The sequence below is a fragment of the Artemia sp. Qi Xiang Cuo genome, unplaced genomic scaffold, assembly GCF_049724085.1.
Source record: "Artemia sp. Qi Xiang Cuo unplaced genomic scaffold, ASM4972408v1 HiC_scaffold_23, whole genome shotgun sequence".
Lineage (NCBI taxonomy): Eukaryota > Metazoa > Arthropoda > Branchiopoda > Anostraca > Artemiidae > Artemia > Artemia sp. Qi Xiang Cuo.
This window is the reverse complement of record NW_028297432.1, coordinates 2,874,954-2,881,742: the sequence shown is the minus strand read 5'-3', so window position 1 is coordinate 2,881,742 and position 6,789 is coordinate 2,874,954.

The window sequence follows — 6,789 nt, the reverse complement described above, 5'->3', positions numbered from 1 at the left end:
CACCAACTTCACCGGTTCCTTATTGCTCGTGAATGGAATGGTACTTTGCCTCTAATCTCGGCAAATAAAGTTAAAATAATATTGTAGAACAGACCAAAATGATGTTATATTTATCTTTAGTATAGAGATCCTTTTTGGTCATGTAGATCCGTTTTGATTTGTCATCATTACCAAAAATCCATAATAAGAGCAAGACTCAGGGTGAACTACAGGGGTCCCACTATCTGTGGAATCTGTCTAGCAAGGACAAATTTTAGAGGGAGACGCATGCTGCTACCGTATTTTTTTATTATTATCTTTTTTTACAGAATAATCTTTATCTAGCCATGTATTGTCTAGTTATTTGTGAAACAATTTCTACTTAGGAGACAAGATAAGATATGAGACAAGATAAGATATTTATTTCAAAAAGATCACTATCACAAGCCCACAAAGGGCCGAATTCGGACTTCGGAGTCGACAATATAAATGGTTGCACTAAAACTGGCAAAAATGCAACAAACAACAATAAAATAGAAAAATCATAATGAACAATCATTTAGCAGTCAATAATTAAAACTTTAAAAAGTCAATTAGAAAGTTAAAAAGATAAAAACTTGTCAAACGAAACTTACACAAATGCAAATCAGAAAAAGAATTAAAACGGACATAAAAAAAGGGAGGGGGGGATAAACGCATAGACACAGAAAAAAAAGAGCGAGACATAAATGCATATGAATTAAAAGAGACACTAAGAAAGTGTCAATAATCCAACTACAGTAAGTCAATAAAAGAGTTAAAAAATAAAAACTTGTCAAAAAGGGGGGGGGGGGAAACAAAGAAAAAAAAAGAAGCTATTGGGACATTTTATTCATTTTTCCTGTAATAAAGGGGGCAAAATTTTTTTCGTATTTGGAATTAACGCAGTGGATGGGGGACAAAACAGGGAGGGGCTCAGAAACAGCTCGAGGCTGCCGTAATCTGGATGGGGAGTGACGTTTGGGGAAAATACTTGCCGTCCGAGGGTTTGTTATGGCATTTTTGCAAAACGGAGGCACAAATTATTTCTTCGTCTCTCGAGGGTCTCTAGGTTTGAAATATTTAACAAATACCAATACGGTATCTTGCCCTCTTTAAAAATAATTCTTAGAGCTCTCTTTTGGACATTTTCAATTTGTCGTGTTGCTTCATTAGAGAGGCCAGGGTGCCACACACGACAAGCGTACTCTAATATGGGATGCACAAAAGAAATCTATACTTGTATTAAATGTGATTGGGGGCAACTGAATTTATTTAAAAGTTTAAGGAGGGAAAGCGAGGAGTTTGCTTGTCGTAGGATATTGTTTATATGGGCATCCCACTTCAAATTAGAAGAAATTGTAACACCAAGGAGTTTAAGAGATGTGACAGAAGTTTCAGGAGGTATAGGAGCAAGAAAAAGGGGAGGGGATTTAAGGAAACTTACTGAGACTATTGCGGATTTAGAAGGGTTAACAGTCATTTCAAGGGACGAGGCCTCACAGGCAATATCTTGGAGTATGCCCATTGGGTTGCTAAAGATGTTTTTATGACGTAACTCTAAAACTGTCAAGTCATCGACAAATTTCCATCTATTGTTGTAAAGGGCTGAAAGGTTATTAATCATAAGTGAAAAAAAGAGAGGGCCTAGAATATTCCCTTGAGGAATGCCATTAAATATGGTGAGATAATCTGAGAAACAATTTAAATATTTAACTGCTTGAGATCTATTAGAAAGAAAAGAGGCAACAAGCTTAACAAGGAAAGTTTCAATGTGGAATTCATTTATAAGTTTATCTATGAGTAAATTGTGGTTAATCAAATCGAAGGCTTTTTGAAGATCAATAAAAAATAGATTAAGCCAAGTGTTAGGTTTTTCAAGTAGTTTACCCATGGTATCCACAAGATGGATCAGGTAATGAAAGGTTGACGTGGATTTAAGATTACCAAACTGTCTAAGATCAATGAGGGGGAGGACTTTCATCTTAAGCCAGTCTGCGGGAAAACTTTCATACAATTTTGAAAAAATCGAGGTAAGGGTAATAGGACGAATGACATCAAAACCAGGCTTCCCATTTTTCTTTTTGATTGGGGTAATAAAGCCTTGTTTCCAATATTGAGGGAACTGTCCAGATTCGGTAATTTAATTAAATAGGGTGGATAGGGGTTTTGAGAGGTAATCACTGAAAGCTTTAATCAGAGGAACAGGAATATCTAAAGGGCAAATGCTTGATCGTTTTAGTTTTTCAATTTTTTTTACAACATCAAGTGGAGAAATATGTGGGAGTGAAAAAGGAACAGGAATATCTGGAAATTCGTAAGATAGTGGTGGGAGACTCTGGACAATAGAAGCCAAAAACTTATTGAGGTTATTAGCTGTGGTGTTTGGAGGTTCATTTATATTAAAATTTAGTTGTTCTTGACTCTTGCCGGTAAGTTTTTTAATTTCAGAGTACCAGTTCTTTGGTTTATCATGGCACAAGTATTTAATTTTATTTTAATAATAGGCTCAGGCAGCTTTTCTAATTTGACTTTTTAATTCCTTTCTTAACTTATTTGCTTCAGCTAAATTACCCCTCTTAAATAAGCTTATTTTCGTGCGGATTAATATTTTTATGTGATTATTTATGTAAGGTCTATCACTGGAGCCCTTTTTGATTTTTTTTTCTGGGAAACATAATGAATTGGAATCAATTAGTTTTTTTTGAAAAATCAAAATTGTGCCATCAAGGTTATTAGAATTATAAAGGTCTGACCAACTTTCACTGGTCAGCCATGATCCAAAAGAAAAAAGTCCTGCGTCACTGAGGGGACGGCAAACCCCAATGGAGGTAGTAAAGGAATGTTCAATGGCTGAGGAGGGAGAAAAAGAAGACAATAGTGGTAACTGCCTCCTAGTGGTGGCAGTGCTTGCGGGGAGTTATAAAACTTACTCATGTTTGAACAAATAACATCCAGAGAGGTGTTACCTTTTGTTGTAGATATTTTAACCAGTTGTTTAATATTAAGAGAGGTGCAGATAGAGTCTATCCTCAGGTCATTCGCATCACCAAGTAAGCAAATACCAGCGTTCAGATACTTTGATAACACAAAGTCAGCACTTATAAGAAATTGTTGGATAAATTTGCGTTTCTGGTCAATACAGTGGTTAGGGGAATGATAAAAGACGGCGGATACAATTAAATTGAAAGGGCGGGGAAGTACTTTCGGTCGAAGGCTCAGCCATAAAATTTCATCATCATCTGATAAGTTGGGGGTGGGGATGAGCTTAGGTTGGAGGTTATCTCGGACAAAAAATAATATACCACCCCCTTTTTTCCCGAGAGGGTGATCGGGAGGGCGAAGTTTTATAAATTGAGTATAATTGCTAATTTTTAGGATATCTGGGTTCTGGGACTGAACCTCTGTCACAGCAATAATATTAATTTTATGAATTTCAGAGATACCCTCGAGTTCGGTAATTTTGTCAAAATTCAGGCTCTCAGCATTGGTAAGTAGGAAAGTTGGAAATTTAAACCGATTTGGGTATTGGGATTTTTTTTCAATTCGGGATGGTGTTATTTGGGGTTGAAGTTTGTGAGAAGGGTGCTGTGGGTAAGGGTGTGGTTTTGAGGCATTATTAAAGGGCAGGACTGGACCGGGATTGAGAGAAAAGGAGGACAGCGAACAAATTATGGGAATATTATTAAGTTGGGATGGAACTGCGGTGGAATTCGTCTTAGTATTTGAAGTTTTAGAAATTTTGCTTGGATGTGTTAACTGTGGATCATTCTGCCTGCTTACTCTTAAACCAGAGTCATACTGGTAGGGTAGCCAGGGGGGATAAAGTGCAAGGGAAGGGAGAAAGGTTTCCTGGTGATCTGGGAATAAGTCAAATTGGGAGTGATCTTTATATGGGGGTTGGGGGGGGGCAAGATGATGCTGAGGGAGGGAAGTAAGGTGGGGGGTGACTGAGAGGGGGGGGGTTGGGTTTGTTTCGGCAAATAACGGGTGGAGTCCAGAACCGGTCGGTAACTTCTTGGACGCACGGAGAAGAACGGAGTCGAAAGGAAGGGGATTTTTGGGAAGAAAATGAGTAAGGGGGGGGGGTTGGGGATGGTCCGAATTGAGAAAAGTGATTGTGGGGGTTGGACTGACTGGGCAGGCGTAAGTACATGGGGCGGAGGATTGTTTCGAGGGATGGGCTCCTGAGGTATACTGCGCTGTATCGGGTATGCAGGGGGATAAGACTGAAAGTTGAATGGAACACGACCTAGGGGAGGGGGCGGGCGTGAATACTTTCGGCGTTGCCCTAAAAAACGTTGGTTTTGTGGTTCAGTTTTGTGGAACCTACTACGACTCTTAATGGGCAATTTGATATGATGTTTTGCACAGCCAAAGCATCTTCCACTTGAAAAGCGTTTGCAGATATCAACATGGGGGTATTTGCAAAAATTATTCATACAACGGCTAAAAACATGAAACTTACAAATGTGTAGATATTTACAATTACTAGACATGTATCTACTGTCTAAAAAACTAAAGCACACATTCGGTTGATTACACTTAAGATCACTGAACTCATTTTTTTGAATATATGATTGCATTGGGTGATAATTACCGCTTGTAAGTTCAACATTATTGTCAATCTTTAAAGATGTGTCATTACCACTGGATTTCAAGAATAAATTATCTTCAGTTAAAACAGGGTCAGAATGATTAGTTTGTGTAACCTTTTTAATCCCTTGAAAAAACTATGCCGAAGTAAGTTCACTAGCACTTGTTTGATTACATATATTGAAGTTTTCAGATTCAAAGGGTTTTACAGTTTTTACGCAACTTGAAGAATTTGGATAATGCATATTTAAATTAGAAGTATCAGCTGAAGGAGAAAGACTAGGCGACGTAGAGGATTTGAATGCATGTTTAGCATCAACAATTGCTAGCTGAAAACTGACTTTTAACATTTTGATCTCATTGTCCTTGAAAAGATCACTTTTCTGACGTTCATAAAGATCGGATAAACTATCATAAAGAAATTCAAGATTAGTAATCCGTTTCCTGAAATTGACGATTTCCGCGTCTTTTTTTATGCAATCTTCACAGGCATGGTGCTCGAAGACACTAGCCGTTTCTGCAATGCTTGCCGATTCACCTTTACTGGAACCATAGATTTGGGGGGAAATTTGGGAATGATGGGCTGTAGTTATTTTTGTAGAATCAATCGATCCATCAGAACTGTTGTTGACATTACTCGAAGCACAAGGTATAGTAGGGGGTTTTGTAATACCACTTCGAACGATCATTTTAAGTTGATTTTCGTTGGAGATGGATGAATTTTCTTCATCCGAAATAACAGGGGATCGATTGGTTGAACCACTTCTGGTTTTTTAGCGATGGTATTAATCACGTTATTTTCAACCATCGACGTTTGGCATTGTATGCATAGCCAATTAGGCTTTTTAAGGCTATTACTTGTTGTTGTGCCAACACAAGCAGGATGCAACCAAGCATTGCACTTAGAACACTGGAAAGACCCAGTTCCACATTTTCTGTAGCATTCATTACAAGGATGGGACATTCTAGGTTAAGGAATAAAAAAAAGACAAACCTTGAACTGGAAACTATATCTTCAACTAAAACCTGGTCGCCTAAGCCAGGATTAGCACTGGTACTTGCTAAAGAAAAGTTCACAAGGCTGATCTCGCGTCTTCACTTAAAAATCACGAGCGTCATTTATTTCAAAACAAGACGTCTTGACAGGTCAAGATCTAATGGAAGACTAAATCTACTTCCAATGTACTTAGTTTTTCTTACCTCACCTACTTCTTTTTTTAACTAAGCCTCACCTACTGTGGAGTACTCGCACCCCTGTCCGGGTTTTTATAATGGGTGAGATAGGGAATGATCATACTGGATAATTATATAAACTGTGGTCGTACTTCATCTTCTTGCGTTTTGTCGCATAAATTTGAGGCTAATTCTGCTTTACCACATGAAAAGCAGGCACAACAGATGCTCATTGAGCACTCGAAAGACTCATTCTATCCTAGTGATCTGTTTAAAGTTTTTCGTAAAAGTGTGCTTAAAAGTGAGTGAACGTATAAGCCATAATAATTTGACGTCAGAAAATCTTGAATCCTTGAGCCCATATGGTTGCCTTATTTGGAAATGTGGATACCCCTGTGCCTTTGCTTAAACAGTTTCAAAATTTGCTAAATAACACTGAGATGTAATCTGAAAAAATTCACAATTTAATTGAAAATTAATAGGAAACGCATCGAGAGAGGAAACAAGATGACGATGGTTGGAGAGGAATGTTTACTTTTATTTCAAGCTTATTAAAAAAACTTGAAGGCAGTTTTTAAATGTTTAATGGCAATAGAATACGTTATAGTAATTCTTAAATGAAGCGAGAGTGATTCTTAATGAAGAGTAAGAGAATTGCCTACACGCAATTTTCTTAGCTTTAGTCTTTTCGAGCAAAGATATTCTTTTTGGGCGTCAATATTCAATCACTCAAAAAGTTGGTCGTATGTATATGTAAAGTGCCTTAATACCACTACGATTAATTTAATTACCTTAAATCACAGCTTGGAGTGAAATAAGGACTTTTGATCCTGTTGAATCACTCCTTATGATGACTGTTGTAGTTGGTTAAGTTCTGGTGGAAGATTCTGGTGCTTCCCAGTCAAACTTCCATGGTGTATTTTTCCACTCAGCATCCAGATGGCGTTTGAAAGCATCTGTTGATTCAGCAGCAACAGTGTCCTCCTTGAGGTTATTCCAGAGGTTCTCGATCTGATTCGAGAA